Source organism: Nomascus leucogenys, chromosome 15 (assembly GCF_006542625.1).
Source record: "Nomascus leucogenys isolate Asia chromosome 15, Asia_NLE_v1, whole genome shotgun sequence".
Lineage (NCBI taxonomy): Eukaryota > Metazoa > Chordata > Mammalia > Primates > Hylobatidae > Nomascus > Nomascus leucogenys.
This window is the reverse complement of record NC_044395.1, coordinates 68,930,263-68,953,243: the sequence shown is the minus strand read 5'-3', so window position 1 is coordinate 68,953,243 and position 22,981 is coordinate 68,930,263. Positions and strand designations below refer to the sequence as shown.

The 22,981-nt window shown below is 40.1% G+C and overlaps 1 protein-coding gene across 16 annotated transcripts in view; it reads left to right on the top strand.

Annotated features, from left to right (window-relative positions):
• RIC3 (RIC3 acetylcholine receptor chaperone) overlaps positions 1-22,981 on the top strand; it is an 81,348-nt gene that overhangs the window by 7,001 nt on the left and 51,366 nt on the right. For 3 of the 16 annotated variants that reach the window (XR_004033560.1, XM_030828665.1, XM_030828664.1), the window contains exon 2: positions 11,046-11,094. The exons of the other annotated variants lie outside the window; for them this stretch is intronic. The gene's annotated coding sequence lies outside the window, so the exon portion shown is untranslated. The remainder of the gene's footprint in view (positions 1-11,045; positions 11,095-22,981) is intronic. 16 annotated transcript variants of the gene reach the window in all.

The window sequence follows — 22,981 nt, the reverse complement described above, 5'->3', positions numbered from 1 at the left end:
ATACAGAGGAAAGAAACACAGAGGCTTAGGGCCAGGCGCGGTGGCTCATGTCTATAAACCCAGCACTTGGGGAGCCCAAGGCGGGCAGATTGCTTGAGGCCAGGAGTTTGAGACCAGCCTGGCCAACACGGAGAAACCCTGTCTCTACTAAAAATATAAAAATTAGCCCAGTGTGATGGTGCACACCTGTAATTCCAGCTACTTGGGAGGCTGAAGCAGGAGAATCGCTTGAACCTGGGAGATGGAGGTTGCAGTGAGCTGACATCCCGCCACTGCATTCCAGCCTGGGCGACAGAGTGAGACTGTCTCAAAAAAAGAAAAAAAAAGAAAAGAAAAGAAACATAGAGCCATAAAGTATCCTTAGAGTTGTGAGAGAAGACACCAGAGAAGTTGGCATGGGCCAAATTGTGAAGGTTTTTTTCTGTCATACTTAAGGAGATTGGGTTTTATTCTAAAGGCAGATGAGGCATCATTGAGTGTGTAAGGAGAAGAGAAACATTTAACCTGGTTTTAGAAAGGACACCCTGGCAGCAGTGTAGACACTGCATTGTGAGGATTTCTTCAGGGAGAAGATTGTTGTAGTCATCCAGTTGAGACATCATGAGCATGACCACGTCATTGTCATTGGGCTCATCAGTTGTGACAAGTGACAGAAAAGTCAGCTTGACTAAGACAGGGCATTTATTGACTTGTGTAAATGAAAAGACCCTCTGTTAGAAATGTCTTGCAGTATGGTTTGAACCAGAGACTCACAGTTGTCACACTGGGGCTCTAGCTCTTATTTTCTGTGTCCTTTTCACTCTGGGTTCATTCTCAAGTTGGTTCTGTACCCTGGCTGCTCTCTCAGAGTAGTAACAATGGTTGCAAAAGTTTCAGACATTACCTCCTCACATGCTATTGCCCAGAGAAAGTGAGAGTGCCTCATTTATATACGTATGTATGTATGTAGAGCTGGCCTGGAACTCCTGGCCTCAAGTCATTGTCCCACCTCAGCCTCCTAACATGCTGGGATTACAGCACTTTGCTGGGCACAGCTCTAGGCCTCTTTTCTTTTAAGTCCTCCATCACTCTCACCTTCCAGCCCCACTCCCAAGATTCTTTCCCAGAAGTTCCAGCAAACATGTCCACTCACGTTAATGGCTTGAATTAAGTTAACTTGTGGTGCTGTGGGTAGAAAGAATATACTGATGAATCTACTCTGGAGTTGAGAGGAGTTCCCAAAGGAAAATATGGTATTAGAGCAAGAGAGGTTATCAATGGATAGATTGGAGGGAAGAGAATAATTTTAAGAGACATTTTAAAATAGAATGGGAAAGTGAGGGAGAGGGAGACATCTGGATTATTCTCAGGTTTAGGTGAAGGGATAGATGGTGATTTCCTTTGCCAAAATAGGAATGGAGGAAAAGCAGATTAAAGGTGTGTGAAAAGAAAATAAAAACTTGGGACCCCAGTTCACTATGCCAAAAGGAAAAAATTAAGCTGAAAGCTGAGTCATGCAAGAAATTGCCTTTCCTTTTGTTCCTAAGCAGGTAGCTACAGATAAAATTAAATATCTCCACAGGTAGCTACTCTATGTTCACCTTATCTTATGTAAAGTGCCGATTTACTGAGCAACAGATGAATACATAATTGACTATTCTTCTACCTGCTCCTTTTCTCTTGCAACATGTAGATTACCATACCCTTCTTTCCCCTCCAGCTCACTTTTCCCCTTGAAATATTTAAGCCCTCAAAATCATCTTTGGAGAAAGGCACAGACCTCTCTCCTGGACGTGTCCTTAACATTGGCAAAATAAACTTCTAAATTGATTGAGGCCTGTCCCAAATGCTTGTTGGTTTACAGGTGTAAGATGATTAATCCAGGAATTGGAAAAGTGGTATTATGTCCTTTTCTTCAGTCTTCTTTCCTGTGTTAACATCCCTAGCTCCCTCATCCATTCCTGGTATGACCTAGTTGCAAGTATTTGAACACAGTCCTCTTAGAAGAGGCTCTTAGAACTGCAAATAATAGCATATCTAAGACTGTTCATGAAAGAGCAATCTGTTGTTTCCCTGCACTCTTCTTCTTCTATACTTAATGCTTTCTGGGGATTGCTTTAGTTTTTAGCATTTTCCTTGCTCACTTTGCTGTATATTAGAATTCTGAGCCTTTTTTTTTCTTTTTAATAGGAGCTGCTCATCTAGGTTTTGTTCATTTTCTACTGTTCACTTGATGTTTCGGAATGAAATGTAGGAATTTGTAGTTTTCCTTGTTGCATTTTATTTGTTTAAATTTGGCCAGTAATTCTAGCTCTTGAAATTTTTTCAGAGCTTTCAGTGTTTCATTCAATGTATTTCCTTACCATTTCTTAGCTGTGTGCTGTTCTTGATTTTTAAAAAACTTTTTGTTAAAGACATTTTCAAACATAAGCAAAAGTTGAGAGAGTAGTAAAATGAATCCATATCATCCTGCTTCAGCAGCCATCAATACATGGTCAGTCTTGTGTCATGGGTATCCCCACCCACTTTTCCCCCCATTCACTGGATTATTTTGAAGCAAATCCTAGACAATGGATCATTTTCATCCTTAAATGCTTCAGTATGCATCTCTAAAAACAGATTCTTATTAAAATGTAGCCACAATACCATTGTCACACCTAAAAAGTCAATACTTCCTTAATGTCATTAAATATCTAGTTGGTGTTCAAATTTTTCCCACCATGTTATAATTTTTCTTTTTTACTTTCTTTTTTTACAATTTTACCTTTGATTATGATCAGCATGTTTTCTCTTTTTGTTTGTTTTTTGAGACAGAGCCTTGCTCTGTTGCTCAGGCTGGAGTGTAGTGGCAGGATCTGAGTTCACTGCAACCTCTGCCTCCCAAGTTCAAGCAATTCTCCTGCCTCATCCTCCTGAGGAGCTGGGATTACAGGTGTCCACCACCATGCCTGGCTAATTTTTTTGTATTTTTAGTAGAGATGGAGTTTCACCATGTTGGCCAGGCTGGTCTTGAACCCCTGACCTCAGATGATCCTCCTGCCTTGGCCTCCCAAAGTGCTGGAATTACAGACATGAGCCACCATGCCCGGCCTCACCATGTTTTCTTGGTAGGTCAAATTATTTTTTTAAATGTATTAGTCATTTAAAACTGCTTTTAGAGTCCCACCACTCTATTCATGGAAACGTTTTGTTTAGGGTCATTCAAACAGTTGGTTATTTGGTTGCTCTATTCCATCTTACTCTGTCACCCTGGTTTGCCTGCTTCTTCCTTCCCCACTTCCGTCTATTCTCAATATAGCTGCCATAGTATTATGTTGAAGCTTAAGTCAACTCACGTCTCTCCTCTCCTCAAAACTCTACAGTGGCTTCCTGGCTTAGATGAAAAGATAGTCTATACATGACCCAAAAGGCCCTATATAATTCTCTTCCCCGTTTGCTTCTACTTTTCTATCTTTCTCACTTCATTGTGGCCACACTGGCTGCCTCCTCACTGTTCCTTGAATATGCCAAGCATGTTCACACTTCAGTGCCTTTGCATTTGCTGTTTTCCATTGTTGGAAATGCTCTTCTTTTGGATATCCACGTGCCTTTCCCTTCATCTTCATGTTTTCTCTCAAACTGCATTTCCTGATGGCTTCTCTGGCCATTCCAGCTAAAATCTTAACTTCTAACACGGTCCTACCCCTTCTCCCTGCCTTATTTTTTCTCCTTAGTATTTATCATTATCTTGTTTATTGTCTCTTTTCCTACTTAGAAAGGAGGCTCTGTGGCCGAACGTGGTGGCTCACGCCTGTAATCCCAGCACTTCGGGAGTACCAGGCGGGTGGATCACAAGGTCAGGAGTTCAAGACCAGCCTGGCCAACATGGTGAAACGCCGTCTCTACTAAAAATACAAAAATTCGCTGGGCATGGTGGCAGGTGCCTGTAATCCCAGCTATTCGGGAGGCTGAGGCAGAGAATTGCTTGAACCCATGAGGCGGAGGTTGCAGTGAGCTGAGATCGTGCCACTTCACTCCAGCCTGGGCGACAGAGTGAGACTCCATCTTAAAAAAAAAAAAAAGGAGGCTTCGTGAGGATAAGGATTTATATTTGTTTTGTTCATGGCTGTGTGTCCAGCTTTAGATGAGGCCTGCACGTAAGTAGACAATAAATACTTATTGAACTAGTAAAAGGATGAGTTAATTAATGAGAGCTGGCTCCTAGGGATCATGACTTCCTCTATTAGCATTTGTAAGCCATTACCTTATTATTATTACATTCATTATGGTTACATAAATGATCATGCATCCGTGTGATAGACTATTATGAATTCAGTGATTTATATTCATGAAGAGTTTTAAATGACATGGGAACATTGTATGATACAAGTGAAAAGTAAAGATATATACTCACTAGAAAGATGTCAACATTTTCACAGGAAGGGGAACATCACATACTGGGGCCTGTTGTGGGGAGTGGGGAGGGATAGCATTAGGAGATATACCTAATGTAAATCACAAGTTAATGGGTGCAGCACACCAACATGGCACATGTATACATATGTAACAAACCTGCACATTGTGCAAATGTACCCTAGAACTTAAAGTATAATAATAATAAAGAAAGATGCCAACATTTTAACAGTGGCTATTTCTAGATCATGTAATTATGAGGGGTTGTTCTTTAAATTTTTCTGTACTTCCTCAATTTTCTGTAGTTATGCATTTCTTTTATAATCAGAAGAAAAGTACTTTTCCTTTCCATATCCATTCAAAAAAATGTAAGAGTCCTTTTTAGAATCTAGCCCAAGGGTTACAACATATTCACTTCTCTGTAGTTTGTACAGTTTGTCATCCACTTTCTACTTTCCTCAGACTGGAACAGTAGTTCTCTATCTCCATTCTTTTAAGACTTCACTTTTTACCAACATAATTTCTTAAATTTTTCTTTAGTTCAGTGACCTTATTTGGAAGTTTTCCCAGTTCTTTTGATAGAAATTATTTAGTGAATAGACTTGAATTTATCCTCCTCTGGGACTTTACTTTTGTCCTTAGAATTGTTCATTCACCACTGCACCAGAAATTTATCCCCTTTGATATAGAAGCAAAATGGAAGTTGGAAAGTTCTGTTTTCTTACCATTACATTTTATCCTAAGGCAAATTGCCTTTTTTCTCTAAACATCATTAAAAACATCCCTTTTGCTTTTGCTGGCCTTTTTGTAAATCTGGATTTATTTTGGGCCTTGACCTCCTCATGTCATTCTTCCAAGTCTTGCCACTCTTTCATGCTGATTGCTTATGTGTCTGTCTGTTCATCTTTTCTGTCCTTTTAGAAGAGCTACCTGCACATCTACTTTTTTTTCCTCTGCTGTTCCTACCTGCCGGAGAATTTTTGAAGTGCCCATATAGAAAGGCATTTTAAGGGCTTTCCTCTCAGAGAGCGTCTCATGCCATGGCATTATGTCTGTTTTTAAAACTTCTTAACTCTGGGCCAGGCACGGTGGCTCACACCTGTAATCCTAGCACTTTGGGAGGCTGAGGCAGACAGATCGCCTGAGATGAGGAGTTCAAGACCAGCCTGGCCAACATGGCGAAACCCTGTCTCTACTAAAAATACAAAAATTAGCCAGGCAAGGTGGTGCATGCCTGTGGTCCCAGCTACTTGAGAGGCTGAGGCAGGAGAATCACTTGAACCTGGGAGGCAAAGCAGTGACCTGAGATCGTGGCACTGCCCTCCAGCCTGGGTGACAGAGACTCCATCTCAAACAAACAAACAAACAAAAAAACTTCTTAACTCTGGCTTCCTAGAGTTTGTGCTACACGATTCCTACTTTGTTGTCAGAAACACTAAGATCTCATTCTCCTGAGGTTCTCCTTTCATTTCATCAGAGTTTCTTCTTTGGTTGGAGTAGCAGTTCCTCTGCTCTCCCTATGTACCTGTGGAACATAAAAATGTCAGCACACTTGGTCAAGAACTTGTCAGTTGTTCCATTGTCAGCTGAATGAGAGTTTGAATAGGTTCCAGGGTAGTTGAAGTATTCCAAGATGACAGTGTGCCACTCTGTGTTAGAGTTGGCTTCAAGAGAGTCCTATCTACTACTTCTACTTGGCTAGGAACCTTTGGTGTTCCCACAGTAACACTGTATCTGGGCATCTTTCCTGCTGACCCTGCCTGACTGCTTGTAAATAGGGTTCCTTAGTAGCCCCTCTCCAGTGGCCCTGTTCCTGTGGAATAGCACAGACCCTTTGTCACGATGTTCTCCCCCAGTAAGTTGTGTCCCACTGAGTCTTAATCTCTCAGAGATGTGAAAATATACAGATACATGTATATGTGTATATATACACACAAACATATACACATATACATATATGACATACATATGCATACATAGTTCTTTGTTATCTTAAACTAGCTTCTTATATGTTGGTATGTAAGTGCCTGAAGACAAATATATTATTTTGGTTGCCTACCATTTATTTTCCCTAATGAAGCATCAGAAATCTACTCTGAAGGAATGTTTGAAGGACAGAGATTAGGAAATCATTTTGATTTCAGAGGGTCATTTTCCTGTTCATATATTATGGAAATGAACAGAAAACAACAGACAATTTGAGAGCCCATGAATGCATGTAAATTAGTCATTTTTTCAAGTTTAGAAACTTACAGGTAAGTGGGTATGGAATACCTTGCTTGATCAGTCATCCTAACTGCCATTTTCTATTCTAGAAACTGTAAAATTGAAAACTGGCAGGATAATGAAGTAAAAAACTATTTTTAGCCCTACAAGTGACTGGGCAGGATCTTGAGATTCTAATAAAGGCTAACACTTGCAGTATAATTCATCCAAATCAGGTCAGCAAAGATTGTAGTATGCAAGACCCAGAACCTGCCCCATGGGGGACCCAAACAAATAAAACACTAGGCCTTTATTCAAGAAGTTCTTAGTTTGTCTTCCAGCTGGAGGCCACTAGGAACACACCTGTAGTTGAACAAGTTGAGTGTATTACTCATTGCAGCAAGGGAGAATGCACACCATGGGGAATTGTGGGGCATCTCAATAAGGCACTGTTAGAAAAAGTCATTATAGGATTTGGGCTTGTGTTAGGTGATCTGGAGGATGGTTTAAGGATGTGGTACTTTACTCTGAATTAGATGCTTTCAGGAAGTAAGGCAAATTCTAGGACTGGTATCTTAACAGTTTATCTAAAGGGAGGGCCAACTAGAGAAAGGCTAAAGCTGTAATTGGTAAAGCAGCCCCATCATTCACATTACCCAGCACTAGGGGATATTAGGTATTTAGTGGCTTGGACAGTGTTCATGTTTTGTCTGTGTTCAGACAGATTACAGAGTGGTCTTGTTTTTTTCTTGATCCATCATGATCGCAGAATGGCCTTGTGTAATGTTGGTGTTCTGAAATAGCTTATGTGTAACAGGAGAACATCACAACTTATCTGTGAGTACCAAGCCAGCTCATAGCAGTATTAATGCCTAGCTGATAATACCAGGCCAACTTTTGGATGTTAGAGGCTGCTTTTCTAGTTCTCAGATATGATATACACCAAATAAAATTGAATAGAGATGGTGCTTAGTGGAAAATGTTACCTGTTTTTGTTTCCCAATTCATTTAAGTACAGGCTATAAGACACATTAATAAAACTCTTGATTAAGGCTAAGTGTGGTAAGTGCAGTTAAAGAGGTTCAAGCAGTGTGTTTTACAGGCATGGGGAGTAGCATGAGAAAATGCTTTGGGGGCATGGGGGCAGTATCTGGCCTGGGCCTTGGAGGATTGGCTGGATTTAGATATGTGGAGTTGGAGAGGAAAGCAAAGCCACTGGAGGATAAGCATAGGCTCAGAAGCAAGAAGGTGAAAGTCAGGTTCAAAGCGTGGTGAGAACCCTAGTTTGACGAAATGAGTGGTATGTAATGGGAAAGTAGTGTGAAGAGGCACTTTTGGGTTAGATTATGGAATTCAGTTGTTTAGGAATTCAGTTTGTGGGGAGGGAAAATCAGAATTTGTTAAATACCTACTATATGTGCTAGGTGCTTTGTATATATGATATTATTTAATCTGTAATTCTTGTAAACTCTGGAAAGTAGATATCATGCCCATTTTACAGACGATGAAAATGAGCTCTAGAAAGATTAAGTTAACCTCCACTGAAATAGTTGGAGGCACAGCCATAATCTTAACCAGTAACTGACTGAAAAGGTGGCACTCATTCCACTTCACTCTGCTACGTCCATTCTGCTGTAATACAGCCTCTTGTCATCAGTGGAAACTGTTAGAAGCTTTTGATCACAGAAATGGCAAGACCAGTTAGAACTGTGCTTTAGGAAAATTATTCTGGTAACAAAACAGTGGTAATTGATGTGTATTGAGTGTATGGATCGGGCCCTGTGCTAAGCAACTTAGACACTTAATGATCTCTTCTAGTAATATATAGGATGGATTGAGAATGGAGAGGTTGATAAAAGATGAAAAAAATCTGATTAAATTAGCAGAAAATGTGAAAGCAGTAGAGAACAAAGCAGAATCAGGTAGAAGGGAAATGTAACAAGATAGGGCCCTTGGAGGAGACCAGTAAGGAAGAAACAGCTATTGTCTTGGCTTCTACTTCAAGTAATGCTGAATCAAATATGGCCTCTACAACTTCCTCAATGTTTAGGGAAAAGCTTGGCTATCTTAAGGAACTGGCCCCCTTAAGACCTTTCTTCAACCGCTGTTTCTATTTTTTATTAAAATAGAAACATGTCCAGTTCTTTATAGATTTATTTGCCCCAAGAATGAAACGCTGCAGATGAGTTAATGTTGCTTTCAGAAAACTCTTTTGTTAACAGTGCTGAAGTTTTGGTTTTTGTTTTTAGCAATAGGTATGGTTATTAACAAAGGAAGGTAGAGCTTCACTTTGTAAAATCTATTAATTTTTTTTTTTTTTTTTTGAAACAGAGTCTCACTGTCACCTAGGCTGGAGTGCAGTGGCACGATTTTGGCTCACTACAACCTCTGCCTCCTGGGTTCAAGCGATTCTCTTGCCTTAGCTTCCCGAGTAGCTGGGATTATAGGCATGTGCCACCATGCCCAGCTAATTTTTGTATTTTTAGTAGAGACGGGGTTTTGCCGTGTTGGCCAAGCTGGTCTTGAACCCCTGACCTCAGGTGATCTGCCCGCCTTGACCTTCCAAAGTGCTGGGATTACAGACGTGAGCCACCTCACCTGGCCAGAATCCATTGACATTAAGTTTTTAGTTAAGCTTAAATGATAACTTCAGTTAATTTTTTTTTTTTTTTTTTTTGAGATGGGATCTCCTTCTGTTGCCCAGGCTGATCACACGGTGGTGTGATCATAGCTCACCATGGCCACAAACTCCTGGGCTTGAGCATTCCTTTTGCCTCAGCCTCCTGAGTAGCTGGGACTACAGGCACATGCCACCACACCCGGCTGATTTATAAAAGCTTTTTGTAGAGAGGAGGTCTTGCCATCTTGCCCAGACTGGTCTTGAACTCCTGGGCTCAAGCAATTTTCCCACCTCAGCCTTGCTAAATGCTGGGATTAAATTTTAATAATTAAGGAAACCTGAATATGGGCAAAGCTTTCAATAAACAATTAGGATTTAGTCATGTTCCCTTTTGCAGAATACTTAAGTACCTATAGAGATAGTCACACAGCTGTTTTGTTTTCTAGATTAGAAAACCTAGTTTTATGTTCTGATATCTTCTGATCTTTTTAGCTGTTTTTAACAAAGCAAACTTAAAAAAACACAAATCTTATTTGTAATGTAACTATGAACTAGAATATTTGTAATAGAGAAAAATTGAAAATAGACTAAATGTTTATCAGCAGAAAAAGGGGTAAATAAATTATAATATAGTCATACAATGTGATGCTATATTGCAGTTTAAATGAATCAACTAGAGCTATACATGTCAACATGGATACATTTGTTGGCCAAAGTGTTGATTCCCCACCTGGAAAAAAAGGCAGAAAAGGAAAGTTGGAGAAGCATGTGTCTAATATAATCCCATAATATAAAGGACTTTTTAAAATTGTGGTAACCATTTTTAGGTAAACAGTTCAGTAGCGTTAAGTACATTCACATTGTTGTGCAACCGTCACCACTGCCTATCCACAATATGAGGTTTTAAAACATTCAAGGCAATATTATATGTTGTTTATAGATGCTGATATATTGTTTATAAATGCATAGTTAATGCAGTAAAATCTAAAAGCACGCATTCTGATAATAAGCACCAAAATCAGAATGGTGTTTATCTCAGAGAGGGTGTGGGGGAAAAGTACACAAGGGACTTCAGTTATATTGGGGTGGTGGATATACAAATATTCATAAAGTATGTATACTTTTATATACCTGGCGTATTTCATAGTTTCAAATTTTTCTTTTGTTAAAAAAAAAATTCCCACTAGAAATTTCCAAATGTTTTATAATCATTGACTTTTTATAGATTCTGGGCTATTCAGTTTTAAGAAACATGGTGGTACCAAGATCCAAGAGGTGAGGTTGCTACCTGTTGAGGCCTGTTAACTTTACGAGAAGAGAAATCTTTGCCAAATGCAGCATTGTCATTGTTGCCTACCATTTTAAGTGTCACAGGTAGCAGAGGTTGTGGTCTCAAGCCTGAAGTTCGGAGAGAATGAATCTACAAAGAAAGGAAATACAAGAGGAGAGCAGGTTTCAGGAGGTGAAAAGGAGTTCATTTTTAGGCTTGAGGTGGTAGACATACAAGAAGACATATATACTAATTGAATTTAGAGATAAGAGACAAGAGCTTGGGGGAAAAGTCAGAACTAGAAGTACACATTTTGGAAATTACAGTATATTCCTTGAATAAATGAGTTTGCTGAAGGAAAGTATAAAGAAAGAACAGGCTGAGACAAAGTATTGGGGAAGGGGATTAAAGAAGAACCAGTGAAAGAGATTGAGAAGGAATAGGTTGAAGGACCAGTGGGAAAAGAGAAGAGTAATGTGCCATAGAGATTAAGGCAGGAAAATTTGACAAGAACTTATTCAGATTAATCCAATATTTATTGAATGACCACTATGTGATAATTATTTTTTTGTATTGCAGAAAATTAAGAGTGAGAACTGAGAAAAAGCCATTGGATTTGACGGTTAAGGTAGTTACCATGTCATTGTAACTATGCTCCCTGTCTGTAAGCTCTTTTTAAAGACAGAGATTCTGTTCTGTTTGTCATTCTAATCTCAGAGCCTGACATAGTGTCTGTCACATTGTTAAGTGCTCAGCAGTAAATATGTGAACAATGATACCAAATATAAGGTACTCAGATTTCTTCTAGGATATAAAACATATTTTTTGCTATCTAGTCTATATGTTCCATTGCTCTCCAAATCCCTCTTCTGTCTTTGAAAATAGTATTTTTTACTTTTTCAACACCTCTTTGATGTTATCAATAACCTTCTTAATTCTAATACAGGTTTCCTTATCAACTAACTTCTTTAATCAGTTCTAACATAGGTTTCTTCGGACGTCATCATGTTTTATTCAGCGTTGCTTTTTGAAACCCTATTTTTTGTTTTCTTTCTTACTCCTGTTACTCACTCATCAACTCTATATAAAGACAGTCCTATCAGTCAGAGCTGTGTAGAGGTAGCATGAGCTTCCTGGGGAAAGCATTGTTTTCTATCCTGAGGTATTCAGCAGAATTATGACCACAATTTGAAGCATATGAGAGTATCAAACACAGGTGGTTAGACTAGCTGTCTTTAAAAAAAAAAAAAGGCTTTATCGAGACGTAATTTACATATCATGCAATTCACCTATTTACAATGTACAGTCACGGTAGTTTTTAATATATTCATAGAGTTGTGCAACTATCACTACAGTCAATTTTAGAACTTTTTAAATCACACACCTCCCCACCGAAAACCTCATACACATTAGGCAGTCACTTTTTCCTTCGTCTGCACCCCTCCAAACCCCAGCTCTAGGTAATCACTAGTCTACTTTCTGTCCTATAGACTTGACTGTTCTGGATATTTCTTTTTAATAGTGTAACAGTGCTTTCTTCCATTCTGTTTTGTTTTTTTTTTTTTTTTTGCTTTTTTTATTTTTTATCATTATACTTTAGGTTTTAGGGTACATGTGCACAATGTGCAGGTTTGTTACATATGTATCCATGTGCCATGTTGATTTGCTGCACCCATTAACTCATCATTTAGCATTAGGTATATCTCCTAATGCTGTCCCTCCCCCCTCCCCCCACCCCACAACAGTCCCTGGAGTGTGATGTTCCCCTTCCTGTGTCCATGAGTTCTCATTGTTCAATTCCCACCTATGAGAGAGAACATGCGGTGTTTGGTTTTTTGTCCTTGCGATAGTTTACTGAGAATGATGTTTTCCAGTTTCATCCATGTCCCTACAAAGGACACGAACTCATCATTTTTTATGGCTGCATAGTATTCCATGGTGTATATGTGCCACATTTTCTTAATCCAGTCTATCGTTGTTGGACATTTGGGTTGGTTCCAACTCTTTGCTATTGTGAATAGTGCCGCAATAAACATACGTGTTCATGTGTCTTTATAGCAGCATGATTTATAGTCCTTTGGGTATATACCCAGTAATGGGATGGCTGGGTCACATGGTATTTCTAGTTCGAGATCCCTGAGGAATCGCCACACTGACTTCCACAATGGTTGAACTAGTTTACAGTCCCACCAACAGTGTAAAAGTGTTCCTATTTCTCCACATCCTCTCCAGCACCTGTTGTTTCCTGCTTTTTTAATGATGGCCATTCTAACTGGTGTGAGATGGTATCTCACTGTGGTTTTGATTTGCATTTCTCTGATGGCCAGTGATGGTGAGCATTTCTTCATGTGTTTTTTGGCTGCATAAATGTCTTCTTTTGAGAAGTGTCTGTTCATGTCCTTTGCCCACCTTTTGATGGGGTTGTTTGTTTTTTTCTTGTAAATTTGTTTGAGTTCATTGTAGATTCTGGATATTAGCCCTTTGTCAGATGAGTAGGTTGCAAAAATTTTCTCCCATTCTGTAGGTTGCCTGTTCACTCTGATGGTAGTTTCTTTTGCTGTGCAGAAGCTCTTTAGTTTAATTAGATCCCATTTGTCAATTTTGGCTTTTGTTGCCATTACTTTTGGTGTTTTAGACATGAAGTCCTTGCCCACACCTATGTCCTGAATGGTATTGCCTAGGCTTTCTTGTAGGATGTTAATGGTTTTAGGTCTAACATTTAAGTCTTTAATCCATCTTGAATTAATTTTTGTATAAGGTGTAAGGAAGGGATCCAGTTTCAGCTTTCTACATATGGCTAGCCAGTTTTCCCAGCACCATTTATTAAATAGGGAATCCTTTCCCCATGTCTTGTTTTTGTCAGGTTTGTCAAAGATCAGATAGTTGTAGATATGCGGCATCATTTCTGAGGGCTCTGTTCTGTTCCATTGATCTATGTCTCTGTTGTGGTACCAGTACCATGCTGTTTTGGTTACTGTAGCCTTGTAGTATAGTTTGAAGTCAGGTAGCATGATGCCTCCAGCTTTGTTCTTTTGGCTTAGGATTGACTTGGCGATGCGGGTTCTTTTTTGGTTCCATATGAACTTTAAAGTAGTTTTTTCCAATTCTGTGAAGAAAGTCATTGGTAGCTTGATGGGGATGGCATTGAATCTATAAATTACCTTGGGCAGTATGGCCATTTTCACGATACTGATTCTTCCAACCCATGAGCATGGAATGTTCTTCCATTTGTTTGTATCCTCTTTTATTTCATTGAGCAGTGGTTTGTAGTTCTCCTTGAAGAGGTCCTTCACATCCCTTGTAAGTTGGATTCCTAGGTATTTAATTCTCTTTGAAGCAATTGTGAATGGGAGTTCACTCATGATTTGGCTCTCTGTTTGTCTGTGATTGGTGTACAAGAATGCTTGTGATTTTTGTACATTAATTTTGTATCCTGAGACTTTGCTGAAGTTGCTAATCAGCTTAAGGAGGTTTTGGGCTGAGACAATGGGGTTTTCTAGATATACAATCATGTCATCTGCAAACAGGGACAATTTGACTTCCTCTTTTCCTAATTGAATACCCTTTATTTCCTTCTCCTGCCTGATTGCTCTGGCCAGAACTTCCAGCACTATGTTGAATAGGAGTGGTGAGAGAGGGCATCCCTGTCTGGTGCCAGTTTTCAGAGGGAATGCTTCCAGTTTTTGCCCATTCAGTATGACACTGGCTGTCGGTTTGTCATAGATAGCTCTTATTATTTTGAGATACGTCCCATCAATACCTAATTTATTGAGAGTTTTTAGCATGAAGGGTTGTTGAATTTTGTCAAAGGCCTTTTCTGCATCTATTGAGATAATCATGTGGTTTTTGTCTTTGGTTCTGTTTATATGCTGGATTACATTTATTGATTTGCGTATGTTGAACCAGCCTTGCATCCCAGGGATGAAGCCCACTTGATTATGGTGGATAAGCTTTTTGATGTGCTGCTGGATTCAGTTTGCCAGTATTTTATTGAGGATTTTTGCATCAATGTTCATCAAGGATATTGGTCTGAAATTCTCTTTTTTGGTTATGTCTCTGCCAGGCTTTGGTATCAGGATGATGCTGGCTTCATAAAATGTGTTAGGAAGGATTCCCTCTTTTTCTATCGATTGGAATAGTTTCAGAAGGAATGGTACCAGTTCCTCCTTGTACTTCTGGTAGAATTCGGCTGTGAATCTATCAGGTCCTGGACTCTTTTTGGTTGGTAAGCTATTAATTATTGCCACCATTTCAGAACCTTTTATTGGTCTATTCAGAGATTCAACTTCTTCCTGGTTTAGTCTTGGGAGGGTGTATTTGTCAAGGAATTTATCCATTTCTTCTAGATTTTCTAGTTTATTTGCATAGAGGTGTTTGTAGTATTCTCTGATGGTAGATTGTATTTCTGTGGGATTGGTGGTGATATCCCCTTTTTCATTTTTTATTGCATCTATTTGATTCTTCTCTCTTTTCTTCTTTATTAGTCTTGCTAGCGGTCTATCAATTTTGTTGATCTTTTCAAAAAACCAGCTCCTGGATTCATTAATTTTTTGAAGGGTTTTTTGTGTCTCTATTTCCTTCAGTTCTGCTCTGATTTTAGTTATTTCTAGCCTTCTGCTAGCTTTTGAATGTGTTTGCTCTTGCTTTTCTAGTTCTTTTAATTGTGATGTTAGGGTGTCAATTTTGGATCTTTCCTGCTTTCTCTTGTGGGCATTTAGTGCTATGAATTTCCCTCTACACACTGCTTTGAATGTGTCCCAGAGATTCTGGTATATTGTGTCTTTGTTCTCATTGGTTTCAAAGAATATCTTTATTTCTGCCTTCATTTCATTATGTACCCAATAGTCATTCAGGAGCAGGTTGTTCAGTTTCCATGTAGTAGAGCGGTTTTGAGTGAGTTTCTTAATCCTGAGTTCTAGTTTGATTGCACTGTGGTCTGAGAGACAGTTTGTTATAATTTCTGTTCTTTTACATTTGCTGAGGAGAGCTTTACTTCCAACTATGTGGTCAATTTTGGAATAGGTGTGGTGTGGTGCTGAAAAAATGTATATTCTGTTGATTTGGGGTGGAGAGTTCTGTAGATGTCTATTAGGTCCACTTTGTGCAGAGCTGAGTTCAATTCCTGGATATCCTTGTTAACTTTCTGTCTCGTTGATCTGTCTAATGTTGACAGTGGGGTGTTAAAATCTCCCATTATTATTGTGTGGGAGTTTAAGTCCCTTTGTAGGTCACTCAGGACTTGCTTTATGAATCTGGGTGCTCCTGTGTTGGGTGCATATATATTTAGGATAGTTAGCTCTTCTTGTTGAATTGATCCCTTTACCATTATGTAATGGCCTTCTTTGTCTCTTTTGATCTTTGTTGGTTTAAAGTCTGTTTTATCAGAGACTAGGATTGCAACCCCTGCCTTTTTTTGTTTTCCATTTGCTTGATAGATCTTCCTCCATCCCTTTATTTTGAGTCTATGTGTGTCTCTGCATGTGAGATGGGTTTCCTGAATACAGCACACTGATGGGTCCTGACTCCTTATCCAGTTTGCCAGTCTGTGTCTTTTCATTGGAGCATTTAGCCCATTTACATTTAAAGTTAATATTGTTATGTGTGAATCTGATCCTGTCATTATGATGTTAGTTGGTTATTTTGCTCGTTAGTTGCTGCAGTTTCTTCCTAGCCTCGATGGTCTTTACAATTTGGCATGTTTTTGCAGTGGCTGGTACCGGTTGTTCCTTTCCATGTTTAGTGCTTCCTTCAGGAGCTCTTTTAGGGCAGGCCTGGTGGTGACAAAATCACTCAGCATTTGCTTGTCTGTAAAGTATTTTATTTCTCCTTCACTTAGGAAGCTTAGTTTGGCTGGATATGAAATTCTGGGTTGAAAATTCTTTTCTTTAAGAATGTTGAATATTGGCCCCCACTCTCTTCTGGCTTGTAGAGTTTCTGCCGAATAGTCAGTTGTTAGTCTGATGGGCTTCCCTTTGTGGGTAACCCGACCTTTCTCTCTGGCTGCCCTTAACATTTTTTCCTTCATTTCAACTTTGGTGAATCTGACAATTATGTGTCTTGGAGTTGCTCTTCTCGAGGAGTATCTTTGTGGCGTTCTCTGTATTTCCTGAATCTGAATGTTGGCCTGCCTTGCTAGATTGGGGAAGTTCTCCTGGATAATATCTTGCAGAGTGTTTTCCAACTTGGCTCCATTCTCCCCGTCATTTTCAGGTACACCAATCAGACGTAGGTTTGGTCTTTTCACATAGTCCCAAATTTCTTGGAGGCTTTGTTCATTTCTTTTTATTCTTTTTTCTCTAAACTTCCCTTCTTGCTTCATTTCATTCATTTCATCTTCCATCAGCCATACCCTTTCTCACAGTTGATCGCATCTGCTACCGAGGCTTCTGCAATCTTCGCGTAGTTCTCAATACTTGGCTTTCAGCTCCATCAGCTCCTTTAAGCCCTTCTCTCCATTGTTTATTCTAGTTATCCATTCTTCTAATTTTTTTTCAAAGTTTTTAACTTCTTTGCTATTGTTTTGAATTTCCTCCCGTAGCTCAGAGTAGTTTGATCGTCTGAAGCCTTCTTGTCTCAACTCGTCAAAGTCATCCTCTGTCCAGCTTTGTTCCGTTGCTGGTGAGGAACTGCGTTCCTTTGGAGGAGGAGAGATGCTCTGCTTTTTAGAGTTTCCAGTTTTTCTGCTCTGTTTTTTCCCCATTTTTGTGGTTTTATCTACTTCTGGTCTTTGATGATGGTGATGTACAGATGGGTTTTTGGTGTGGATGTCCTTTCTGTTAGTTTTCCTTCTACCAGACAGGACCCTCAGCTGCAGGTCTGTTGGAGTTTACTAGAGGTCCACTCCAGACCCTGTTTGGCTGGGTGTCAGCAGCAGTGGCTGCAGAACAGCAGATTTTCGTGAGACCACAAATTCAGCTGTCTGATAGTTCCTCTGGAAGTTTTGTCTCAGAGGAGTACCCGGCTGAGTGAGGTGTCAGTCTGTCCCTACTAGGGGGTGCCTCCCAGTTAGGCTGCTCAGGGGTGAGGGACCCACTTTAGGAGGCAGTCTGTCCGTTCTCAGATCTCCAGCTGGCAGAACCACTACTCTCTTCAAAGCTGTCAGTCAGACAGGGACAATTAAGTCTGTGGAGGTTCCTGCTGACTTTCTGTTTGTCTGTGCCCTGCCCCCAGAGGTGGAGCCTACAGAGGCAGGCAGGCCTCCTTGAGTTGTGGTGGGCTCCACCCAATTCGAGCTTCCTGGCTGCTTTGTTTACCTAAGCAAGCCTGGGCAATGGCGGGCGCCCCTCCCCCAGCCTCGCTGCCGCCTTGCAGCTTGATCTCAGACTGCTGTGCTAGCAATCAGCGAGACTCCGTGGGCATAGGACCCTCTGAGCCAGGTGCGGGACACAATCTCCTAGTGTGCCGTTTTCCAGGCCCGTTGGAAAAGCGCAGTATTAGGGTGAGACTGACCCGATATTCCAGGTGCCATCTGTTACCCCTTTCTTTGACTAGGAAAGAGAACTCCCTGACCCCTTGTGCTTCCCGAGTGAGGCAATGCCTCGCCCTGCTTCGGCTCGCACACACTGCGCTTCACCGACTGTCCTGCACCCACTGTTTGGCACTCCCTAGTGAGATGAAATCGGTACCTCTAACAGAAATGCAGAAATCACCCGTCTTCTGTGTCCCTCAGGCTGGGAGCTGTAGACCAGAGCTGTTCCTATTCGGCCATCTTGGCTCCACCCCCCACCCCCGCCGGATATTTCTTAATGGAACCATATAATATGTGGTTTTCCATGACTGACTGTATTCACTTATAATATTTTCGGAGTTCATCCATGTTGTAGAATGGATCAGTACTTTATTCCTTTTTATGGCTGGATAATACTGTGTTGTGTGGATATACTACATTTTGTTTGTTCATCAGTTGATGGACATTTAGATACTATGAATAATGCTGCTGTGAACGTTTGTGTACAAGTTTTGGTGTGAGCATATTCCTGGCTGTATACCTAAGAGTAGAATTTCTGGGTCATATGGTTCCTCTATGTTTAACCTTTTGAGAAACTGCCAGACTGTTTTCCAAAGCAGCTGCACCATTTTACATTCCCACTAGCAGCATATGAGAGTTCCTTTTTCTTTACATCCCTCAAACACTTGCTGTTATCTTTTTCATTATAGCCATCCTAGTTAGTGTGAAGTGGTATCTCCTCGTGAGTTTGATTTGCATTTCCTTGGTGGCGTATGGTGTTAAGCATCCTTTCCTGTGCTTATTGGACATTTGTCTTCTTTGGAGAAATGTCTATTCAGATCCCTTGCTCTTTTTTTTTTTTTTTTTTTTTTGAGACTGAGTTTCACTTCTGTCACCCAGGCTGGAGTGCAGTGGTGTGATCTCTGCTCATCGCAACCTTTGTCTCCTGGGTTCAAGCAATTCTCCTGCCTCAGCCTCCCAAGTAGCTGGAATTACAGGCATGCACCACCATGCCCAGCTAATTTTTTTGTATTTTTAGTAGAGATGCGGTTTCACCATGTTGGCCAGGCTGGTCTTGAACTTGTGACCTCAAATGATCTGCCCACCTCAGCCTCCCAAAGTGATGGATTTACAAGCATGAGCTCCCACACCTGGCCACAGTTGTTCATTTTTACTTGGGTTGTCTTTTTAATGTTGCATGGTAAGAATTCTTTATATATTTTGGATACTAACCCTTTTCAGATACATGATTAGCAAATATTTTCTCCCACTCAGTGGGTTGTCTTCACTTTCTTAATGGTGTCATTTGCAGCACCAGAGTTTTAAATTTTGATGACATCAACTTTGCCTACCTTTTGTTGTTTGTGCTTTTGGTGTCCTTTCTAAGAAACTGTCACCTAATCCACAGTCACAAAGATTTATGTCTATCTTTTCCTGTGAGATTTTAAAGTTTTAGCTCTTATAATTAGGTCTTTCATCCATTTTGAGTTAATTTTTGTATATGATATGAGAGAGGTCCAATTTTATTCTTTTACATGTGAGTATCTAGCTGTCCCCACACCATTTATTAAGACTGGATGACTTAAGGCCCTCTTTGAGGCTTTGTAGTACTTTGGTTTCTGTTATTGTCTAAACAGGTGGACAGTCAGGATTTCATGTTATGGCCATCCATTTCTCAAGAATATATTGTGTCTGAAAACAAGGATTGCCATTAGTTTATCTGTTTCCAGGCTTCTCAGTTGCCTTCAGTTTCATCCTCCTCTGACTTTTATGATACTGGTTTGTTTCTAGTCATCTCTGGCTAGTGCATTTTTCTTTTCTTTCTCTTTTTTCCACATAAATACAATATTCTTCCAGCCTTTGGTATTGGGAACCATTCACTCAATTTTAATTAGCTTTGTCATTTAGGTAGCTTAGAGTTTCCTCTTAAGCCTGACTGCGGTCTAATAAAAAAAATTTCTGTATTCCATCAACAACTGGAATATAATGTGTGAAAAATGTATATTCAGTTGTTCCCTAACAGTAAGCCTTCCAAGTTTCTTCATTATCTTCTCTATCTTAAACTGTTGATCTTGGAGTTTTCTGACTCCTCCTCCATGAGCTCTATTTTTGTTCAGTGTTAAATGGCACTGATTGCATAGGTAATAGACCTTGGACATGTTAACTTAAAAAATACGATTTATAAATTTAGAAGAGAAGAGGAGACTATTTCTTATAAAGGGTTACGACCTTCAGGGTGGCCATTCTGACAGGCTGGGAAGTGTAGCCTCCAGCCAGAAGCAGAAACACACACTTGGAGGGATGGGCAAAGGGAACAGGAATTCATGCTGAGCAGGGTGGCCATATATACATATTCAATAAGCTATAGGGGGAGTCATGAATATTTATGAAAAGAGAAGCATGTCCTTCGTGAGTCTCATACACACAAAATGGCAGTAATAGCATGGTCAGAGAGTGGAGTTTTCAGCCCTCTGACATCAAAAGGTGAAGCAGAAGACATGAAAACCCTTACTGTGCATTCTCTGTAGACTAGCCAGAACCATTCTGTGGTTGGTAGTCTCTTATCAGGCAAAAAAGGAGGGACAGTATCAGGTGGCTGGTTGATAGCAGTGGTGGATTTTTTTTGAAATGGCTGGTTTCTGTTTGGTAGTTAGGGAAGAAAGGCTAATAGTGGTTTGCGAGGGAAGGGTTATAATGGGGTGGGTTTGAACCCCCATCCCATCATAGCCAAGAATTTAGTTTTCAAGGTTACTTTGGTGTCCCTTGGCCAAGAGATGACCCATCAGTCAGTTGGTGGGCTTAGAATTTTATTTTTAATGTATAGACCTATCCTTTCCTTTTTATAGCTCTAGCCACCACCTCAGAGATTTGCATCTCAGTGCTAAATTACTATAATAGCCTTTTTGATGTTTTCCCAGACCCTAGTTTCTGTCTATATTAGACCCTATATTCACCTGCTAGATTAATCCCCATCAAGTACGCTTCTCGTCAAGGTCCACTGTATCAAATTTATATATCACACAAATTAGCATTTTAACTCCTCCCCATCTTTACTTCTTATCTCTTGTTACTTCCCTAAATGGAGCTGAACTAATTTGATAGTAAGTCCTACTTAATGGTTTCTTTGTTCTCAGTCTCATGTACACACTCTTCTTTCTTCCTGGTGTGCTTTTGCTTCTCTCCTATTCCTTCATTCCCTTCAGTAATTGACTCCATTTGGCTCCTCTTTTTTTTAATTATTTTTTATTATTTATTTATTTATTTTTTAAGACAAGATTCTTGCACTGTCACCCAGGCTGGAGTGCAGTGGCGCGATCTCGGCACACTGCAAGCTCTGCCTCCCAGGTTCATGCCATTCTCCTGCCTCAGCCTCCCAAGTAGCTGGGACTACAGGTGCCTGCCAGCACACCCGGCTAATTTTTTTTTTTTTTTTTTTTTTGTATTTTTAGTAGAGACAGGGTGTCACCATGTTAGCCAGGATGGTCTTGATCTCCTGACCTTGTGATCCGCCCACCTCAGCCTCCCAAAGTGCTGGGATTACAGGCGTGAGCCACTGCGCCTAGCCAACTCCTCTTTTTTTAAAAGAAAGATTTTGCATCTTTTCGATACTTGAATATTTAGTTTATCTAGTAAAAAGGTCCTTGACACCCTGCTGCTGCTGCTGCTGCTGCTGCTGTTACTTATGTCTTTAAGATATTCTGGTTTTGAAGGCATTGTTCCATGTGGGAACTATTGTTTCTATTACCTTTATCGCTCTCTTCTTTTCTTGCATATGGCAGAATCTTGAACATAATAGGTATCCTAAAATTTTCCTGGCTGACAGATCTATAAAAGTTTTGGGGGAGATGTGTAATGTCATTCTTAAATTTTAGAGATGCGAAATAATGCTTTTTTATAATTACCTGTTTTTAATTTTCAATTTTTTTGTTTTATGCCAGATTTGAAGATAGTATTCTCAACACAGTAAGGTGACGTTCCACAACATAATACTACAAATATTAGATCTAGTTTATTGAACATTAGCCACCTGATACATCAGATTCTCTCAAGAGAAAAGTTAGCTTCCTGAATGCTGGCTAGGCATGCTTTGAAGGTGCATAATAGCCAAAGCCAGTACTCATCATTTAATATACTAAGATCCTTGAAAATTTAAAAGGGCATAGTCACCAGCATCCAGAATAAAGGGTGGTGACATGGTCATCTCCTTCTTTTACTGTCTAAAGCTGTGCTTCTGTTGCTGACCCACTCTTAAAAAGAAGCATTTCTTTTCAAAATTTTCCGTGTCATTTAAAGTCAATATTGAGAGGAAAAGGAGTATCACTGGAGTGGAGCTTGGCTGAGAAAGGATACAAGGCAGAAGGCAACTTCCAAGCCTACCTGCCCACCTACCTTCTTTCTTACCTCAGGAGCAGAGTTGACTTTGAGAACGAAATTCTGATTTTTTAAGTCTTACCCAAATTTGGCTCATGCCTGTAATCCCAGCACTTTGGGAGACCGAGGGGGGCGGATCATGAGGTCAGGAGATCAAGACCATCCTGGCCAACATGGTGAAACCCCGTTTATACTAAAAACACAAAAATTAGTTGGGCGTGGTGGCACATGCCTGTAATCCCAGCTACTCGGGAGGCTGAGGCAGGAGAATCACTTGAACCAGGGAGTCGGAGGTTTCGATGAGCCGAGGTCGCGCCACTGCACTCCAGCCTGGTGACAGAGCGAGACTCCCTCTCAAAAAAAAAAAAAAAAAAATCTTACCCAAATTCCTACCTAACAGGCCTGGGGAGGCACACCCTACAAACTGTGAAGTCTCATCAGAGAGGTTTTATTTCACCCCATATAATCTAGCCTGCTTTCCCACCTGATTCTAGCATAACTTCACATAACAAATAAGAAAAGAAATAAAAATATTTTAACCCCAAATATATTTCTTTGTCATATCTTGAAATTGCCTTGCAAGGTTGTCTCTTGTGGGAAAGGTCCACATTCTATAGAGAATCTCCTTTCCGCCCGCTTTTCTTTTTCTTTCTTTCTTTCCAGACCCAGGAGACAATCAACTAAGGCACCCTTTTAA